Raw genomic sequence first — 22514 nt, forward strand, 5'->3', positions numbered from 1 at the left:
ACATAATCATGGTTGGCCTTCCAACTCAAGAGTGCAAAGAGATTAAGGACACTTTTGTCAAAGGAGAACGTTGACAAAAACATCAACTACAAGGATTTCGTAACCATCATGGAATCGTATTGCATGAGTGATCTTAAGGTTTGTGCATTGTTTTTTAACCTGAGCCAATCTGCAGCCACTAAGAATATTTATGGATCACTAAATGTTGATGATTTCTATCTGCACCCAGAATCTTTGCGTGAAAAATTCTTACTGAAAGAGATGTTTTGAACTAACACCACAACACTTATTTTGGAATGGAGGGAGAGACACATGACCACATTTCAAGTGCAAATTGCTAAAAAAATGGGAGGAGATGAAATACCTTAATAAAAGTGTCCATAATAGTTTACTTAATTTGGTATTTTTGTACAACCTAAATTTATTTTCTCGTGTCAACGCATGGGCATTCAATTAGCACGTCATAAAGTGTAAATGGAGCATCGCTAAATTCGAAAACAATGAAAAAAAATGTGTGGGCTATCTTCGGTTGACCAGTTTTACTGGGTTCTGCTATTCCAGCGTAGAATGAGCCGGGATTCTGTTCGGTTAAGATACAAATAGGACGCGAAATTGGTGCGGTGGGTAAATAGTGCAGGGACAAAAATATTCACCAAGCCGTAGTTAAAAAAAAGGACATTGTTAACCTGGCATGGTGCACGTGTGACAAGACATGCAACTATGCAGCACTTGTGCCTGACAGTATACGTTAGCCCGCACTTTTTATTTGCTAGCAAATACCGGGACCGTGCAGCGGCCTCTTTTACAAAATACAGTAGCTGGATACCCGCTTGGCACCGATCGCGATGAGCCCTGACGGGGCTGATACCGGCCTGCAGGTAGCTCGGCCACCAAAGGCCATTTTCGCAACTGAAATAACTTCCATGTAAGGTAATTTATTTTAGATGTAGGACTACTATAAACAGAGACAAAGGCTTAAAGCACTTGACCATGCGAAAAAATCAATGAACATAGCAACTGTTCCATGTCACTTCTCCCTTGGCCATATGATACATTTAGTAGATCATATGAGCTAAAATTTTGTACCTTCAAGGGTGTCATGTATGAAGTGCACAAAACGCCATGGTAGACTTACCAATTCATAATAGAGAGGGGGGTGGGGACTGTAAATTAAATCTGGAAGTTAGAAACTATGGCTACCTACAATAGATAAATATTTAAGCTTGTGAAGATATGAATAAAATAAGGACAAATAATCAAGATATGTTAAAAGAAGACTGGAGCTTCTTGTAAAACTGCAACAGATTTACTGAAACGTGGCATATGGAGAGAGCTCGTGCTTGCCTTGGGTTACCGTGCTGCAAATATCCCTAGAATATTTGTGAAGATATATCACTATGCCTGAACACTTGTTTCAGCATATGAGCATAAACATATGCATACATATATGGCTTCATAGAAAACTGTAAGCAACATAACACCTTCAGTCTTGACCTTTTATTGCTTTTCATGTAGATTTGGCTCTAACTCGTACCGCAGAACAATTTCAGCTGAAATCGCGATCTAGGTTGATGCGTAATCAATCCCATGTGCTATTCTTGTTTCTTTACAATTCATAAGAATAATTCAATACACTGTATTGGTATATGAATAGCAGTACATACAACATACTCTTGCCATCTCTCACACTCCATAATGGTTTCACAAAGGGACGCCACCTTCAATCTTGATCTTATGTTGCCTCTCATTTAGATCTGGCACCAACTCGTACAACATAACAATTCAACTGAAATTTCGATCTAGGTAGATGCATAGTCAGTCTCGAGTGCTTTTCTTGTTTCCTAACAATTGATAATAATAATTCAGTACACAATATTGGTGTATGAAAGTCAGTACATACGACATACTCTTGCCAGCCATCACACTCGGTAATGTTTTCATAGAGATTACATGCTTTAGAGCAACTTCAATGGGACGACCCATTTTGTCCGTTTGGATCATCCGGATATAAAAACTGGCCCAACGAGGCGACTCAAACGGACACAACGTCCGTCTGCTGTCCGTTTTGTGTCCGTGCAGACCCATTTCCGTCTCAAATTTGAGAAAATTTGGGCCAAAAACGGACACAAAGCGGGCGCTCTCTGTGCCCTCCCCGTCCGCCTCTGTCCGGCTGCATGTGCTGCCTGCCCCACTTGCCATCCATCCATCCATCTCATCCCGTCTCTCTCCTCCTTTTTCTTCTCCCACCCACCCACCCCGCTCGTTCTTCTCCGGCGCTGGTGCTCCGTCGTGGTGGGCTCGTGCTCCCCCGGCCGCGCCCGTCGACTCGCCTTGCCTGGCCTCGCCTCGCCGCGCCCGAGCGCGGGATGCGGCGCGCACGAGCGAGGCACGGGCAGAGGCGCGCGAGGCAGGGCGAGGATGGCTCCGGCCAGCGCGGGGCGCGGAGCGGCAGCGCGCGAGGCAGGGCGAGGATGGCTCCGGCGAGCTACAGCGCGAGCGGGGCGCGACGCGCAGGGGGCGGCAGCGCACGGGGTGGCTCTGTCGGGCGCAAGGGTGGCGAGCTGCAGCGCGAGCGGTGCGCGGCCAGATGCAACACACGGGAGACGTGGCGAGCTGCAGCACGAGACGCTGGGGCGGGGGCGCAACTAGATGCGGCAGGCAGGAGCTGTGGCGGGCACGAGCTGGCGCAGCGGCCGCGGTGAGCTGCGGCGAGCGCGGCGGGCATGCTGCTCCGGCCGTGCAGGTGGCTGCGTGCGTGCGTGCATGCACAACGCATACTACCCCGCGTGCGTAGCTAGCCGCTCCAGTGCTCACCGTGGCCTTCGCTCGCCCCGCTCGCGACCTCCCCTCCAATACATGGAACTCGCCACGGTGCGCCAAGCTCGCGTTGCCGCGCAGCAGAGCCATGGCGGGCTTCCGCTCGTCCGCTCGCCCGGGCGGCGCTACTGCAGCCGTTGGTCTCGCCCCGCGCCGAACCCGGCCTGGCCTCGCCTCCCCGCGCCCAGCCGCTGCACGGTCTCGCCCAGCGCCTGACCTCAAGCAGCAGGCTCCAGCTCGTCCAGGCCATGGCCAACATGCACCGGCGTTTGTAAGCTCTATGTATTTGACGAAATGCCGATCCGGACATGCATAAAATGGGTCTGCTTTTCGTTGGGCGCACTTGCCGACCCAAACGAAAAAGCGGATACGGACGGGCCGACGGACGACCCAAACAGACAAAAAGCGGACAAAATCGGTGTCTGTTTGGGTCGCTCCGTTGGAGTTGCTCTTACAGTTATCTGTTCTCCATATAGTATATGGTCATACCTCATGAGTCATGACGCACTTAGCAGACTCATCGTTCAAGCACCACATGGGTTAAAAACGGAAGCACGTTTATAAATATGTGAAAGAAGCAAGGTTGTTTACCTACGTCAGTGGAAAAACTGGCATCAGATCCATGGAGAGGCACCTCGCCATTGTTGTGGTGGATGACAGTCCACGCAGTCGAGGCGCACAATCTGCGCAAGGCAAAGCGGCCACCGGGAGGCGCACGAAAGTTGGATGGGACGGAGCATGAAGCATCGGGAGATCATGCAGGCATAAGAATCGCAGGAAGCAGCAGCGTTGGAGGTTAGGCGGCGCTGGACCATACAGATTGGAGGTCTCTACGGGTAGAAACCCCACTTTCTACGGGATGGTTTTCTTTTTAGATGATGATTACGTGCTAGTTCTTTTTTGAGGGATGATTACGTGCTAGTTTGTTAGGCATATTACGTTTATATTTTTTGAACAACATGATCCCTTTATTATTTGGGCGGTACTGGGCGCCGGTCGACCGGCCCAACTTTGGGCCGGTTGAACCCTGTGCGTCCGATTTGGCATCTCCCAGCCATCAGATCTGGTCAACGCCAGCGTCCCCCGTCCTCTCTTCGTCCCTAACCTCTTGCATCCCCATTATTTTTCCTCAAATTATATCAACGAGCAGAGGAGAGAAAAAAGAATGGAGTCACTAGACCCAGGACGACTCCATCGGGTGTTCCCTCGCGAGGCGCGGGCGGCCACATTCATCTCCGCCGGCGGCCACGTTCATCTCGGGTGTGTAGTGCCCTCTCTCGCTTGCCATCGTCCATTCTCGCATGGCTGCATGCCAATCCGGCCCAAAAGAGTGCTACAAAACAAGATGTTGGAACCGGCAGGTGCATTTGCTGGAACCGGCGACTAGGGATGTTACAACCAGCGACACAATTTGCTGGAGCCGACGGCCACATTTGCAGGAGCCGGTGACCGCATATGTTGGCACCGACGAAAGTAAAAGCTGGAAACATCGTTTTCAAAAGCTACTACCGGCAAAATAAAATGCTACAGGCGATGAATCAAAAAATGGTACTATTAAAAAGGGAATTGTTGCGACTGGCGAAACCAAAAGCTGGAACCAGTGAGGGGAAAAGCTACTACTGGCGGAAAAAATGCTGGAACCGGCGAATCAAACTGGTGCTAGAGGATGAAATTGCTGCGACCCATAAAATAAAAAGCTGGAACTGACAAATCAAAAAGTTGCAACCGGCTAACTCGAAAAAAGTGTAGCAGGAGGACGGCAACATGGCAAAAAGATGGTGTTGCAACCGCATGGATGTGCGAGCGTCGTCACCTCGAGCTCGCAGGGGAGCGCGCGGAGAAGACCGAAGGTGCGAGACCATTGCAGCGAGGCAAAAAAATGCCGGGAGAGGAGGGAGTGAGAGACATCGCCAAAAAGAGACAAAATCCATGGCGTGGTGAAAAGCGGCGCCGACCAGCAGCAAGAGCATCAGATGGACAGAGGAAGGAGACGCCTTGTGTGGCCAAGAATGAAGAGCTGGTCCTATTGAGAAGATAAGGCTTGGGAAGCGCGTGCGGTGGTGGGCCTGACAAAACACTCGTGGGTGCAACGGGGAGCGTCTGATTTTGGTCAATCTAACGACGCGCGCGCGACCAGCTCAGCGCTCGGCCTGTCGGCCGCCGTAAAACGTTTCCCTTATTATTTCTAAGCATATAGTTTAGTTTTTTTTAAGAAAACGTACCTAGCTAATCAACGGAGCTGCTTTAATTCTAGGCGTTAGTTTTTTTTGAAGAAATTCTGGGTGTTAGTTATGTGGTGCTGCACGGATGTCCATGTTAAAGGCTGAACCACAAAGCGTAAATCTATGAGAGAATTTCTTATTTGGTCCTTTTTTTTAATTTTGCTTCCCTTTTTGCCTAAAAAACTTGTTTTTTTCCTTTTCGACACTCAAACTTTATTTTGTTCCTTATGTGACATTTTTGTCAATTTTGGCTAGTAACGGTGTTAAGTCTGACCTAAAAAGACCGTTTTATCCCTAGTGTAATATGTGACCCGATTATTTACATGCAAACACAAAGGTCTCATTGTTGAATAAACAAACAAAAAATAGTACTATGTGTATAATCATAAAAAAGGTATTGCAGGGGATTAATAATAATAATAATAATAATAATAATAATAATAATAATAATAATAATAATAATAATAATAATAATATGAGTGAAACAATGACGGCAATTTTTTTTACGGGATAAAAAGAACAATGACGACAGGTCCAATCTATCAAGAGCTAGCTTCTACCGGTGGCGTGAGGTAATAGATGAGCGTGCACTGTTCCAGGCAAAAATCGATTAAGCTGCTAGCATCCTTGCTTACTGTGCTTGCTTTGCACGTAGTGTGTTAGCTCATTTGAAGCACCGATACGCACACAAGTACTACACGACAAGCATGCACACACACTTAGTAAGCACGCACGCATTGACGCATGCAAGCGCGCAGCCATCACGCACGCAGCACGGTACCAGCAAGGCAGCAAGCACGCGGCGGTGGCGGTGGCAGCAATAGCCGGGGGCACGCTCGCGCAGCCGAGCCCAAATACTCGATCCAATCTTTTTTCTGACATATTACCACTAGGGGCAGTATTGTTTTTCTACATGCCATTTAACAACGCTGGATAGAAAAATGGATGAAAGTGTCAGATAGGGAACAAAATGAAGTTTAAGTGTCAAGAATGAAAGAAAAAAGTTTTTTGGGCCAAAAAAGGAAGTAATATTTAAGGAAGGGCCAAATAAAGAATTCTCTCTAAATCTATTCTTTATGGGCCCAATGAGAATTTGTTTTGTCGAGGATTATTTCGGTAAATCTACACCGTAATAAGTCGGTCCTACCAAGATTAACGGCTCTTAATTACTCATTAATGTAGTAATTTTTTGGGAGTCTGTAATTAGTATAGGTAAGTATAGGTATAGGTATAGGTATATAGATAGATAGATAGATAGATAGATAGATAGATAGATAGATATAGACTAGTACAATGCCCGTGCATTGCCACGGGCTTTTAAAATATTTTGCTGGAATTATGTAAACATAATGCATGTTATATTTCACATGTAAAAGAAGATAGCACAACTATAATTGAATAATAATTTAAGTTCACTTCACTTACATTGTAAATTGTAAGCAAAAGGCAATTTGACAATGCATACATATAGAGAAATGATTGAACTAAAAAATAGTTTCAAATTAATATCTATTTGATGCGTTTAACAAATTCTTGCACAATATCAGAAATATTGTCTTTAGTTTCATTCGCACGATATTTGAGCAATTATAATAAAAACGTCTTCATCACCGGCCTTCGGGTCCGTCAACTTTCATGCCAACCACGGTGGCCAACCTTGACCCAGGCTTTGACTTCTTTGCCTGCGCGATGGCGGACGCCTCGCTCACTCGTAAACAGCGTGATGGTCACCATCCACCCTACCTTGCCTACCGGCGGCACTTCTCTTTCGACACGGGCTCGCCGACCACATCTCTCCCAGGACTTGCTCCACAACTACACGGCGGCCGCAAGCAACCGTCCATCATGACCGAGCAGCCCACACTCTGGCTCCCGCGACGCGGCGGCGACTGCCGCCCCGCCCACCTCCTCCACTCCCACATGCGCTGCCGCCACTCCCGGCGTCAGCGGCCACCGCCCAAAGGACCCCGGTGAGCCGCCGCCCGCTTGCTGCCCCGGTGACGAAGCTCTCGGCCCCTGCAGCGTCCCATCAAGCACCGTCCCCATCTCCGTCCCCAGCCCAGGTGAGGTGTTCCAATCCCGCATCCTTCGTCAGTTCTACTCCGGCCCCTCGTTCGCCCCCTTCTCTTCCCCTTCGTGCTCTGTTCCCGGGGACCTCTGGTTCACCCCGCCATTCCTGTCGCCGAGCCTCTCGCCGGCCTGCGTCCGGCGCCTGGTCAACTTTTTCTTCTACGCCCCCTCCCGAGAAAATCCATGTCGTGCAGGTTGCTCCCGCCGTTTTTCATGCGCTGCTTGCTAGTCCGGTAGTTGCTCGGTTCATCGCCGCGGTCGGCGTCGCGCAGATGGCCCCCGTCTTGCTGCGGCCGCACCTCTCGTTCGAGGCGGCGACCTTGGCGGTGGCCGGCCTCCAGGCTGTTGGGCAGGGTGGGAGGCTGGAGCGGGAGCGCCCGGTTTTCAAACCTGCATTCAAGTCCCGCCCCACCTACCGTCCCCGTCCTTCGCGCAGGCCTCCCCCGGTGCGCTCTAACTGCGCAGGGCTACTGCCCATTCCTCCTCCTGTTGTGCAGCTCAGCACAATCGCATTAGGCATTGATGCGCCTGGTGGAGAAGCCCCTGCCCATCCCTTGGCGACCGGCGTGCAACCTCTCCTCGAGCCCGCTGCGACCGGCCTAGGCGATGGCGCGGCGCCTAGCCCCTCAAGTCCCATCGTCGACCTGTCCCCCGCCGCGGCCATCATTGCGCCCGTCGCCGCGCCCCCGTCCCCCCTCCCCGCCTCTCTTATCCGCAGGCCCTCCTGCTTCCCCCCGCCTCGCCTCCTCCCAGCACACCCCTCCCCCTCCCCCCTACGCTCGCTCTCTGGGTGCTTCTGGTGCCTCTCCTTGGAGCACCGCGTGGTTGACTGCCGGGACCCCATCTGCTGCAGGGGCTACAGCCGCTCCGGGCACTGCCTCCATCAGTGCATGGCGCGGCCACGGGTCACCACCCTCCCCCCTCCTCCCCCCGCCACCTGAACTAGCCGAAGAGCGCCGCCCCTCCGCCCCTTCCCCTCCGCCCTGCCCACCCCCCCTCTCCCTGCCGGCGAGCCTCTCCGGTTCTCCCCGGTCCGGTTCCAGATTGGCGAAAGCTCCGGCCCTGGCTGCGCCTCGGCCAATGCGCTCTGACTCCGTAGGGCCGGGGCCCCTAGCGCCCCCCGCCCCCTCCTCGCCTCCGCACCATCCACACCTCCCCCCACAGCTCTGGGGTGTCCTCCCCGGTCTCCCCTCCTTGCTTGCGCCGGTCTCCTCCCTCTCCGGTGCACTTCGCCCTGGACCATGTGTTGCGTCGCCGGGCGGCCTCAGCCAGCTCTGAAGACTCGGTCTCGGGATCGTCCGCGCACTCTGGGGTCCCCCTGTCTTCGACAGCGATGGCCAGCTGGTGCGCTCGGGCTCATCGGCCTCGTCTGGCTCGGAGGCCGAGTCCGCGGAGCGCGCCCCCTCGCTTGCGGCTGAGTCTGAGCGTCCCCACTTCCTGGAAGTCTTCATGCCTACTGGCGACCTCGCGGCCGCCAGGCGCCTTGTCGTGGTCTACATCAACCCTCCCGGTGCCTTCCCTTCCCCCACCGCCGCTGTTCGCGATGCCCTGATGGATGCTGCCCCCCATCTCTTCTTTGACACAGTCGGCTCCTCTGTCAGGGCGATGTATCTCCGTTTCAACTCGCCGGATGACCAGGAGGCGCGTGTCGCGCTCCATGAAATCCCCTTCGAGGGCGCACACATCCATTTTGTGCGGGAAGAGGAGGCAGACAGGGTCCCTCCCCGAGGCCGGGCGCACGCGTTCATCTCCGTGACTCGCTTTCCCGCCGAGCACATCAACCCCGTCGGGATCGCGCGGGCGTTCTCTGGCTTTGGTGATCTCGTGGAGATCGACCACCATGTCCTCTCTGGTGAAGATCTCTCCGCCGTGCGCATCGTCCTCCTTATTGAGCACGCGTGGGACGTGCCTTGCGACGTTTGGCCCCGGGGTGGGGTCTGGGGCTCCCGTGTGGTCTCGATCCACACCCTCGCTGTCTGGCCTCAGGAGGACTCCTAAGACCGCAACGACGTCTACGTCCCGTTCTTCGGCCCCCCTCCTCCACCGCCTTTCGTCCACAATGGTGGGCATATGGCTCTCCATGGCCATCCGCTGGGCTGGCCTGCCCCTGCCCCCCCTCGTCAGCATCCGCCTCACCAGCAGGGAGGGGGGGGGGAGGCAGCTCGCCTTCCTCCTTCGGCTCCATGGCGTCCCCCTTTGCCCGCCCCCCAATCACCGATAGCCGCGTCTTCTGTCGTCATCTCCCAGATTGTCGATGACTCGGGGGCGGAAGAGGCTTTCCCGGACGGGCCTGCGCGGGGGGGGGGGGGGGGGGGGGGGGGCTTCGGGTGCGGGTCCGCTGCCAGGACCCGTTATGCATGGCCCATGCATGACGCAGGTGGGGGCTTCCTCCCCAGGCCTGAACACTGCTGCCCCTGCAGTTCGCTTCAGTCGGCGCCTTGCCCTTAAGGAGCCTCCGCAGTACGTCTCCATGACTGCCAAGGCCATCAAGCAGCATGAGCTCAAGGACTCGCTCAAGGGGTGCTCTCCGGTGCTTCGGGCCAAAGCGATTAAGAGCAAGGTGGTCGCGGCTGTGCTCAAACCCCTGGGAATGAAGGCTGTGTCCGATCTGCGTGCGGCAACTGCTATCCCTCTTGCTCCGGTGCCTACCGTCGTTGATGATTAGCATGACATGTTGCCCATCGCTTCGCCTGGATGGCCTATCATCCTTCAGCGTCTGTATCTTTTTCTTTTTCTTCCTGTCTTTGTGTTTGTGTCTGCCTGGCCCCCGTGCTCGGCCTGGCGTCTGTGCTCCCGCGGTGTTCTCCTCTTCCCCAACTGGTGCTTTCCTTGTTTATGGATATTGCAAACCTCTCTCCCTTGACCATCCTTTCCTGGAATGTCCAGGGTTTGGGAGACGATGACAAATGTGTGCTTATTCGAAATGCCATCAGCGATGCAAACCTGCTTGTTGCCTGTATCCAAGAGACGAAGCTCTCCTCTGTGTCCCTCTTCAAAGCTAGAGCCTTCCTCCCCCCGCGCCTGGCTGCCTTTGAATGTATGCAGGCCGATGGCTCTCGGGGCGGGCTGGTTACCACTTGGGACCCCAATGCTCTTTCCCTCTCCTCGGTGCACGTCGGGCGTTTTTGCCTTAACCACTGTTCTCACATCCACCTCCTCCGATCTCTCCTTCACCGTCACCAACGTCTATGCTCTATCAGACCACTCCTTCACGCAGGATTTCGTAGATGATATGATCTCCCTCGCGCTTCTGATCCAAGGGGCTTGGTGTTGGAAATATGCCCTAGAGGCAATAATAAATTGGTTATTATTATATTTCCTTGTTCATGATAATCGTTTATTATCCATGCTAGAATTGTATTGATAGGAAACTCAGATACATGTGTGGATACATAGACAACACCATGTCCCTAGTAAGGCTCTAGTTGACTAGCTCGTTGATCAATAGATGGTTACGGTTTCCTGACCATGGACATTGGATGTCGTTGATAACGGGATCACATCATTGGGAGAATGATGTGATGGACAAGACCCAATCCTAAGCCTAGTACAAAGATCATGTAGTTCGTATGCTAAAGCTTTTCTAATGTCAAGTATCATTTCCTTAGACCATGAGATTGTGCAACTCCCGGATACCGTAGGAATACTTTGGGTGTGCCAAACGTCACAACGTAACTGGGTGGCTATAAAGGTACACTACAGGTATCTCCGAAAGTGTCTATTGGGTTGGCACGAATCGAGACTGGGATTTGTCACTCCGTGTGATGGAGAGGTATCTCTGGGCCCACTCGGCAGGACATCAGCATAATGTGCACAATGTGATCAAGGAGTTGATCACGTGATGATGTGTTACGGAACGAGTAAAGAGACTTGCCGGTAACGAGATTGAACAAGGTATCGGGATACCGACGATCGAATCTCGGGCAAGTACAATACCGCTAGACAAAGGGAATTGTATACGGGATTGATCGAATCCTCGACATCGTGGTTCATCCGATGAGATCATCGTGGAACATGTAGGAACCAACATGGGTATCCAGATCCCGCTGTTGGTTATTGACCGGAGAACATCTCGGTCATGTCTGCATGGTTCCCGAACCCGTAGGGTCTACACACTTAAGGTTCGATGACGCTAGGGTTATAAGGAATGGATATACGTGGTTACCGAATGTTGTTCGGGGTCCCGGATGAGATCCCGGACGTCACGAGGAGTTTCGGAATGGTCCGGAGGTAAAGATTTATATATGGGAAGTCCTGTTTTGGTCACCGGAAAAGTTTCAGGTTTTACCTGTAGTGTACCAGGACCACCGGAGGGGTCCGGGAGTCCACCAAGTGGGGCCACCAGCCTCGGAGGGCTGCATGGGCCAAGTGTGGGAGGGGACCAGCCCCAGGTGGGCTGGTGCGCCCCCCACCAAGGCCCAAGGCGCCTCCAAGAGGGAAGGGGGGCAAACCCTAGGGCAGATGGGCCCTAAGGCCCACCCCAGGTGCGCCTCCCCCTCTCCCCCTTGTGGCCGCCACCCAGATGGGGTCTGGGGGCTGCCGCCACCCCTAGGGAGGGAACCCTAGGTGGGGGCGCAGCCCCTCCCCTCCCCTATATATACTTGAGGTTTGGGCTGCCCAACAAACACGAGTTCCTCTCCTTCTTGGCGCAGCCCTACCCCTCTCCCTCCTCGTCTCTTGCGGTGCTTGGCGAAACCCTGCTGGGGTACCACGCTCCTCCACCACCACCACGCCGTTGTGCTGCTGCTGGATGGAGTCTTCCTCAACCTCTCCCTCTCTCCTTGCTGGATCAAGGCATGGGAGACGTCACCGGGCTGTACGTGTGTTGAACGCGGAGGTGCCGTCCGTTCGGCACTAGGATCTCCGGTGATTTGGATCACGACGAGTACGACTCCTTCAACCCCGTTCTCTTGAACGCTTCCTCTTAGCGATCTACAAGGGTATGTAGATGCACTCTCCTTCCCCTCGTTGCTGGTTTCTCCATAGATAGATCTTGGTGACACGTAGGAAAATTTTGAATTTTTGCTACGTTACCCAACATTGGCATCATGAGCTAGGTCTATTGCGTAGATTCTATGCACGAGTAGAACACAAAGTAGTTATGGGTGTTGATTTTGTTCAATATGCTTACCGTTACTAGTCCAATCTTGTTTCGGCGGTATTGTGGGATGAAGCGGCCCGGACCAACCTTACACGTACTCTTACGTGAGACAGGTTCCACTGACTGACATGCACTAGTTGCATAAAGTGGCTAGCGGGTGCCAGTCTCTCCCACTTTAGTCGGAACGGATTCGATGAAAAGGGTCCTTATGAAGGGTAAATAGCAATTGGCATATCACGTTATGGTTTTGCGTAGGTAAGAAACGTTCTTGCTAGAAACCCATAGCAGCCACGTAAAACAAGCAAACAACAATTAGAGGACGTCTAACTTGTTTTTGCAGGGTATGCCATGTGATGTGATATGGCCAAAAGGATGTGATGAATGATATATGTGATGTATGAGATTGATCATGTTCTTGTAATAGAAATCACGACTTGCATGTCGATGAGTATGACAACCGGCAGGAGCCATAGGAGTTGTCTTAATTTATTTATGACCTGCGTGTCAACATAAACGTCATGTAATTACTTTACTTTATTGCTGACCGTTAGCTGTAGTAGTAGAAGTAATAGTTGGCGAGACAACTTCATGAAGACACGATGATAGAGATCATGGTATCATGCCGGTGACGATGATGATCATGGAGCCCCGAAGATGGAGATCAAGAGGAGCAAAGTGATGATGGCCATATCATGTCACTATTTGATTGCATGTGATGTTTATCATGTTTATGCATCTTGTTTACTTAGAACGATGGTAGTAAATAAGATGATCCCTCATTAAAATTTCAAGAAAGTGTTCCCCCTAACTGTGCACCGTTGCGAAGGTTCGTTGTTTCGAAGCACCACGTGATGATCGGGTGTGATAGATTCTAACGTTCACATACAACGGGTGTAAGACAGATTTACACACGCGAAACACTTAGGTTGACTTGACGAGCCTAGCATGTACAGACATGGCCTCGGAACACAAGAGACCGAAAGGTCGAGCATGAGTCGTATGGTAGATACGATCAACATGAAGATGTTCACCGATGATGACTAGTCCGTCTGACGTGATGATCGGACACGGCCTAGTTGACTCGGATCATGTAAACACTTAGATGACTAGAGGGATGTCTATCTGAGTGGGAGTTCATAATATGAACTTAATTATCTTGAACATAGTCAAAAGGTCTTCGCAAATTATGTCGTAGCTCGCGCTTCAGTTCTACTGTTTAGATATGTTCCTAGAGAAAATTTAGTTGAAAGTTGATAGTAGCAATTATGCGGACTAGGTCCGTAAACTGAGGATTGTCCTCATTGCTTCATAGAAGGCTTATGTCCTTAATGCACCGCTCAGTGTGCTGAACCTCGAACGTCGTCTGTGGATGTTGCGAACATCTGACATACACATTTTGATAACTACGTGATAGTTCAGTTAAACAGTTTAGAGTTGAGGCACCGAAGACGTTTTGAAACGTCGCGAAACATATGAGATGTTTCGAGGGCTGAAATTGGGATTTCAGGCTCGTGCCCACGTCAAGAGGTATAAGACCTCCGACGATTTTCTTAGTCTGCAAACTAAGGGAGAAAAGCTCAATTGTTGAGCTTGTGCTCAGATTGTCTGAGTACAACAATCATTTGAATCGAGTGGGAGTTAATCTTCCAGATGAGATAGTGATGTTTCTACGAAGTCATTACCACCAAGCTGCTAGAGCTTCGTGATGAACTATAATATATCAGGGACATATATGATGATCCTTGAGATATTCGCGATGTTTGACACCACAAAAGTAGAAATCAAGAAGGAGCATCAATTGTTGATGGTTGGTGAAACCACTAGTTCCAAGAAGGGCAAGGGAAAAAGGGATACTTTATGAAATGACAAATCAACTGCTGCTCTAGTGAAGAAACCCAAGGTTGAACCCAAACCCGAGACTAAGTGCTTCTGTAATAAGGGGAACAACCACTGGAGCAGAATTACCCTAGATACTTGGTAGATAAGAAGGCTGGCAAGGTCGACAGAAGTATATTGGATATGCGTTATAATGTGTATTTTACTAGTACTCCTAGTAGCACCAGGGTATTAGATACCGGTTCAGTTGCTAAGTGTTAGTAACTCGAAACAAAAGGCTACGGAATAAACGGAGACTAGCTAAAAGGTGAGATGACGATATGTGTTGGAAGTATTTCCAAGGTTGATCAAACATCGCACGCTCCCTCTACCATCGAGATTGGTGTTTGCGTTGAGCATAGACATGATTGGATTATGTCTATCGCAATACGGTTATTCATTTAAGGAGAATAATGGTTACTCTGTTTATTTGAATAATACCTTCAATGGTCTTGCACCTAAAATGAATGGTTTGTTGAATCTCGATCGTAGTGATACACATGTTCATGCTAAAAGATATAAGATAGTAATGATAGTACCACTTAATTGTAGCACTGCCACGTAAGTCATATCGGTATAAAACGCATGAAGAAGCTCCATGTTGATGGATCTTTGGGCTCACTCGTTTTGAAGAGTTTGAGACATGCGAACCATGTCTATTGGTGTATATGCATGAAGAAACTCCATGCAAATGGACCATTTGGACTCACTTGGTTTTGAATCACTTGAGACATGCAAATCATACCACATGGGCAAGATGACTGAAAGCCTCGTTTTCAGTAAAATGGAACTAGAAAGCAACTTGCTGGAAGTAATACATTTTGATGTGTAAAGTCCAATGAGTGTTGAGGCGTGCAGTGGATATCGTTATGTTCTTACTTCCCAGATGATTTGAGTAGATGTTGAGTATATTTACTTGATGAATCACGAGTCTGAATTATTGAAAGGTTCAAGTAATTTCAGGGTGAAGTTGAAAGATTGTCGTGACAAGAGGATAAAAGATCTATGATATGATCATAGAGATGAATATTTGAATTATGAGTTTGGCACAGAATTAAGACATTGTGGAAATTGTTTCACAGCTAATACAGGCTAGAACACCATAGTGTGATGGTGTGTCCGAACATCATAACTGCACCCTATTGGATATGATGCATACCATGATGTCTCTTATGGAATTACCACGATAGTTTATGGGTTAGGCATTAGAGATAACCACATTCACTTTAAATAGGGCACCACGTAATTCCGATGAGATGACACTGTATGAACTATGGTTTAGAGAAACCTAAGCTGTGATTTCTTAAAAGTTTGGGGCTGCGACGCTTATGTGAAAAAGTTTCAGGCTGATAAGCTCGAACCCAAAGCGGATAAATGCATCTTCATAGGACACCCAAAAAGTTGGGTATACCTACTGTCTCAGATCCGAAAGCAATAAGGGATTGTTTCTAGAATCGGGTCCTTTCTCGAGGAAAAGTTTCTCTCAAAAGAATTGAGTGGGAGGATGGTGGAGACTTGATGAGGTTATTGAACTGTCTCTTCAACTAGTGTGTGGCAGGGCACAGGAAGTTGTTCCTGTGGCACCTACACCAATTGAAGTGGAAGCTTATGATAGTGATCATGAATCTTCAGATCAAGTCACTAACAAACCTCGTGGGATGACAAGGATGCGTACTACTTCAGAGTGGTACGTAATCCTGTCTTGGAAGTCATGTTGCTAGACAACAATGAACCTACGAGCTATGGATAAGCGATGGTGGGCCTGGATTCCGATAAATGGCTCGAGGCCATAAAATCCGAGAGAGGATCCATGTATGAAAACAAAGTGTAGACTTTGGCAGAATGGCTCGATGGTCGTAAGGCTGTTGAGTACAGATGGATTTTTTTAAAGGAAGACGAACAATGATGGTAAATGTCACCATTAAGAAAGCTCGACTTGTCGTTAAGATGTTTTCCAACAAGTTCAAGGAGTTGACTACGATGAGACTTTCTCACTCATAGCGATGCTAAGAGTCTGTTGGAATTATATTAGCATTATTTATGAAATCTTGCAGATAGGATGTCAAACATTGTTTCCTCGACGATTTTCTTGAGGAAAGGTTGTATGTGATACAACCGGAAGGTTTTGTCAATCCTGAAAGATGCTAATAAGTATGCAAAGCTCCAGCAATCCTTCTAAGGACTGGAGTAAGCATCTCGGAGTTGGAATGTACGCTTTGATGAGATGATCAAAGATTTTGGGTTTATACAAAGTTTATGAGAAACTTGTATTTCCAAAGAAGTGAGTGGGAGCACTATAGAATTTCTGATGAATATATGTTGTTGACATATTGTTGATCAGAAATGACGTAGGATTTCTGGAAAGCATATAGGGTTATTTCAAAGTGTTTTTCAATGGAAAGCCTGGATTAAGCTACTTGAACATTGAGCATCAAGATCTATAAGGATAGATCAAAACGCTTAATGGTACTTTCAAATGAGCACATACCTTGACATGATCTTGAAGGTGTTCAAGATGGATCAGTCAAAGAAGGAGTTCTTGCCTGAGTTGTAAGGTACGAAGTTAAGACTTAAAGCTCGACCGCGGCAGAAGAAAGAGGAAGGACGAAGGTCGTCCCCTATGTTTTTGTCATAGGCTCTATACGGTATGCCATGCTGAGTACCGCACCTGATGTGTGCCTTGCCACATATCTGGCAAGAGGGTACAAAGGTAATCTAGGAGTAGATCACCAGATAGCGGTCTAAATTATCCTTAGAGGAATAAGGATATGTTTCTCGGTTATGGAGGTGATAAAGAGTTCGACGTAAAGAGTTACGTCGATGCAAGCTTAACACCTATCCGGATAGCTCTGAGTAGAGATACCGGATACGTATAATGGAATAGCTCCAAGTAGAACAGTTATTTGAATTGGCTCCAAATGTAGCGTAGTAGTTGCATCTACGAGATGACATAGAAATTTGCGAAGTACATACGGATCTGAATGTTGCAGACCCGTTGACTGAAACCTCTCTCACAAGCATAACATGATAAAACCCAGAACTCTTTGGGTGTTAGTCACATGGGGATGTGACCTTGAGTGTTAATCACATATCGATGTGAACTGGATTATTGACTCTAGTGCAAGTGGGAGACTGTTGGAAATATGCCCTAGAGGCAATAATAAATTGGTTATTATTATATTTCCTTGTTCATGATAATCGTTTATTATCCATGCTAGAATTGTATTGATAGGAAACTCAGATACATGTGTGGATACATAGACAACACCATGTCCCTAGTAAGCCTCTAGTTGACTAGCTCGTTGATCAATAGATGGTTACGGTTTCCTGATCATGGACATTGGATGTCGTTGATAACGGGATCACATCATTGGGAGAATGATGTGATGGACAAGACCCAATCCTAAGCCTAGCACAAAGATCGTGTAGTTCGTATGCTAAAGCTTTTCTAATGTCAAGTATCATTTCCTTAGACCATGAGATTGTGCAACTCCCGGATACCGTAGGAATACTTTGGGTGTGCCAAACGTCACAACGTAACTGGGTGGCTATAAAGGTACACTACAGGTATCTCCAAAAGTGTCTGTTGGGTTGGCACGAATCGAGACTGGGATTTGTCACTTCGTGGGACGGAGAGGTATCTCTGGGCCCACTCGGTAGGACATCATCATAATGTGCACAATGCGATCAAGGAGTTGATCACGTGATGATGTGTTACAGAACGAGTAAAGAGACTTGCCGGTAACGAGATTGAACAAGGTATCGGGATACCGACGATCGAATCTCGGGCAAGTACAATACCGCTAGACAAAGGGAATTGTATATGTTGGGGAACGTAGCAGAAATTCAAAATTTTCCTACGTGTCACCAAGATCTATCTATGGAGAGACCAGCAACGAGGGGAAGGAGAGTGCATTTACATACCCTTGTAGATCGCTAAGCGGAAGCGTTCAAGAGAATAGGGTTGAAGGAGTCGTACTCGTCGTGATCCAAATCACTGGAGATCCTAGTGCCGAACGGACGGCACCTCCGCGTTCAACACACTACAGCCAGGTGACGTCTCCCATGCCTTGATCCAGCAAGGGGAGAGGGAGAGGTTGAGGAAGACTCCATCCAGCAGCAGCACAACGGCGTGGTGGTGATGGAGGAGCGTGGCTATCCTGCAGGGCTTCGCCAAGCACCGCGGGAGAGGAGGAAGGAGAGATGCAGGGCTGCGTCATATAGAGGAGAGGAACTCGCGTGTTATGAGCAGCCCAAACCTCAACTATATATAGGGGAAGGGGAGGGGCTGCGCCCCCTTTAGTGTTTCCACCCCTAGGGGTGGCGGCCAGCCTAGATCCCATCTAAGGGGGCGGCCAAGGGGGAGGGGGAGAGGGAGGCGCACCAGGATGGGCCTTAGGGCCCATCTGCCCTAGGGTTTGCCCCCTTCTCCTCTCCCTTGCGCCTTGGGCCCTTGTGGGGGGGGGGCGCACCAGCCCACCTGGGGCTGGTCCCCTTCCACACTTGGCCCATGAAGCCCTCCGGGGCTGGTGGCCCCACTTGGTGGACCCCCGGGACCCTCCCGGTGGTCCCGGTACGTTACCGATAAACCCCGAAACTTTTCCGGTGACCAAAACAGGACTTCCCATATATAAATCTTTACCTCCGGACCATTCCGGAACTCCTCGTGACATCCGGGATCTCATCCGGGACTCCGAACAACATTCGGTAACCACATACAAACTTCCTTTATAACCCTAGTGTCATCGAACCTTAAGTGTGTAGACCCTACGGGTTCGGGAGACATGCAGACATGACCGAGACGTTCTCCGGTCAATAACCAATAGCGGGATCTGGATACCCATGTTGGCTCCCACATGTTCCACGATGATCTCATCGGATGAACTACGATGTCAATGACTTAATCAATCCCGTATACAATTCCCTTTGTCTATCGGTACGATACTTGCCCGAGATTCGATCGTCGGTATCCCGATACCTTGTTCAATCTCGTTACCGGCAAGTCTCTTTACTCGTTCCGTAACACATCATCCTGTGATCAACTCCTTGATCACATTGTGCACATTATGATGATGTCCTACCGAGTGGGCCCAGAGATACCTCTCCGTCACACGGAGTGACAAATCCCAGTCTTGATTCGTGCCAACCAAACAGACACTTTCGGAGATACCTGTAGTGTACCTTTATAGTCACCCAGTTACGTTGTGAAGTTTGGCACACCCAAAGCACTCCTACGGTATCCGGGAGTTGCACAATCTCATGGTCTAAGGAAATGATACTTGACATTAGAAAAGCTTTAGCATACGAACTACACGATCTAGTGCTATGCTTAGGATTGGGTCTTGTCCATCACATGCTATAACTCTAGTGCAAGTGGGAGACTGTTGGAAATATGCCCTAGAGGCAATAATAAAAGTATTATTATTATATTTCTTTGTTCATGATAATTGTCTTTATTCATGCTATAACTGTATTATCCGGAAATCGTAATACACGTGTGAATAATAGACACCAACATGTCCCTAGTAAGCCTCTAGTTGACTAGCTCGTTGATCAACAGATAGTCATGGTTTCCTGACTATGGACATTGCATGTCATTGGTAACGAGATCACATCATTAGGAGAATGATGAGATGGACAAGACCCAATCCTAAACATAGCACAAGATCGTATAGTTCGTTTGCTAGAGTTTTCCAATGTCAAGTATCTTTTCCTTAGACCATGAGATCGTGTAACTCCCGGATACCGTAGAAGTGCTTTGGGTGTGCCAAACGTCAAAACGTAACTGGGTGACTATAAAGGTATACTACGGGTATCTCCGAAAGTGTCTGTTGGGTTGACATGGATCAAGACGGGGATTTGTCACTCCGTATAACGGAGAGGTATCACTGGGCCCACTCAGTAATGCATCATCATAATGAGCTCAAAGTGACCAAGTGTTTGGTCACGGGATCATGCATTACGGTACGAGTAAAGTGACTTGCTGGTAACGAGATTGAACGAGGTATTGGGATACCGACGATCGGATCTCGAGCAAGTAACATACCGATTGACAAAGGGAATTGTATACGGGTTGTTTGAATCCTCGACATAGTGGTTCATCCGATGAGATCATCGAGGAGCATGTGGGAGCCAACATGGGTATCCAGATCCCGCTGTTGGTTATTGACCGGAGAGCGATCTCGGTCATGTCTACATGTCTCCCGAACCCGTAGGGTCTACACACTTAAGGTTCGGTGACGCTAGGGTTGTAGGGATATGTATATGCAGTAACCTGAATGTTGTTCGGAGTCCCGGATGAGATCCCGGACGTCACGAGGAGTTCCGGAATGGTCCGGAGGTAAAGAATTATATATAGGAAGTACTATTTCGGCCATCGGAACAAGTTTCGGGGTTATCGGTATTGTACCGGGACCACCGGAAGGGTCCCGGGGGCCCACCGGGTGGGGCCACCTGTCCCGGGGGGCCACATGGGCTGTAGGGGGTGTGCCTTGGCCTACATGGGCCAAGGGCACCAGCCCCAAGAGGCCCATGAGCCTAGGGTTTCAAGGAGGAAGAGTCCTAGGAGGGGAAGGCACCTCCTAGGTGCCTTGGGGAGGAGGGATTCCTCCCCCTTGGCCGCACCCCCTAGGAGATTGGATCTCCTAGGGCCGGCGCCCCCCCTTGGCCATCCTATATATAGTGGGGGAAGGAGGGCTTTTCAGACACGCCTTTGGTTGCCTCCTTCTCCTCCCTAGCGCTTGGCGAAGCCCTGACGGAGTACTGCAGCTCCATCATCACCACGCCGTCGTGCTGCTGCTAGTGCCATCTCCCTCAACCTATCCTTCCCCCTTGCTGGATCAAGAAGAAGGAGACGTGGCTGTTCCGTACGTGTGGTGAACGCGGAGGTGCCGTCCGTTCGGTGCTAGGATCTTCGGTGATTCGAATCACGTCGAGTACGACTCCCTCATCCACGTTCTTTGAACGCTTCCGCTCACGATCTACAAGGTACATAGATGCATCTAATCACTCGTTGCTAGATGAACTCCTAGATGGATCTTGGTGAAACCGTAGAATTTTTTTTGTTTTCTGCAACGTTCCCCAACAGTGGCATCATGAGCTAGGTCTATGCGTAGTTCTTCTTGCGCGAGTAGAACACAATTTGTTGTGGGCGTAGATGTTGTCAACTTTCTTGCCGCTACTAGTCTTATCTTGCTTCAACGGTATTGTGGGATGAAGCGGCTCGGACCAACCTTACACGTACGCTTACGTGAGACCGGTTCCACCGACTAACATGCACAAGTTGCATAAGGTGGCCGGCGGGTGTCTGTCTCTCCTACTTTAGTTGGAGCGGATTCGATGAAAAGGGTCCTTATGAAGGGTAAATAGAAGTTGACAAATCACGTTGTGGCTTTCACGTAGGTAAGAAAACGTTCTTGCTAGAACCCTACTTCAGCCACGTAAAACTTGCAACAAAAATTAGAGGACGTCTAACTTGTTTTTGCAGCAAGTGCTTTGTGATATGATATGGCCAAAGTTGTGATGAATGATGAATGATCTATATGTGATGTATGAGATGTTCATGCTATTGTAATAGGAATCACAACTTACATGTCGATGAGTATGACGGTGACAAGATGATCATGGAGCCCCAAGATGGAGATCAAAGGAGCTATGTGATATTGGCCATATCATGTCACTATTATTATTTGATTGCATGTGATGTTTATCATGTTTTGCATCTTTTTTGCTTAGAACGACGGTAGTAAATAAGATGATCCCTCATAATAATTTCAAGAAAGTGTTCTCCCTAACTGTGCACCGTTGCTAAAGTTCGTCGTTTCGAAGCACCACGTGATGATCAGGTGTGATAGATCCTTATGTTCACATACAACGGGTGTAAGACAGATTTACACACGCAATACACTTAGGTTGACTTGACGAGCCTAGCATGTGCATAGACATGGCCTCGGAACACAGAAGACCGAAAGGTCGAGCATGAGTCGTATAGAAGATACGATCAACATGAAGATGTTCACCGACGTTGACTAGTCCGTCTCACGTGATGATCGGACACGGCCTAGCCAACTCGGATCATGTTATACTTAGATGACTAGAAGAGGGATGTCTATCTAAGTGGGAGTTCATTATAATTTGATTAGATGAACTTAATTATCATGAACTTAGTCTAAAATATTTACAAAATGTCTTGTAGATCAAATGGCCAACGTAGTCCTCAACTTCAACGCGTTCCTAGAGAAAACCAAGCTGAAAGACGATGGCAGCAACTACACGGACTAGGTCCGGAACCTGAGGATCATCCTCATAGCTGCCAAGAAAGATTATGTCCTACAAGCACCGCTAGGTGATGCACCTGTTCTCCCTGCAGAACAAGACGTTATGAATGCTTGGCAGGCACGTACCGATGACTACTCCCTCGTTCAGTGCGG

General features: G+C 49.2%; 1 long non-coding RNA gene across 1 annotated transcript; it reads right to left on the bottom strand.

Annotated features, from left to right (window-relative positions):
- Positions 1-1482: 1482 nt before the first annotated feature.
- LOC147977231 (uncharacterized) lies at positions 1483-4889 on the bottom strand. The gene is made up of 2 exons (XR_015601802.1): positions 4631-4889; positions 1483-1841 (listed from the first exon to the last, which is right to left on the bottom strand). It is a non-coding gene; the product is annotated as an uncharacterized LOC147977231 (long non-coding RNA).
- Positions 4890-22514: the final 17625 nt, after the last annotated feature.

The sequence above is a fragment of the Triticum urartu genome, chromosome 4A (genome assembly GCF_056163025.1).
Source record: "Triticum urartu cultivar PI428250 chromosome 4A, HENAU_Tu73, whole genome shotgun sequence".
Classification (NCBI taxonomy): Eukaryota; Viridiplantae; Streptophyta; class Magnoliopsida; order Poales; family Poaceae; genus Triticum; species Triticum urartu.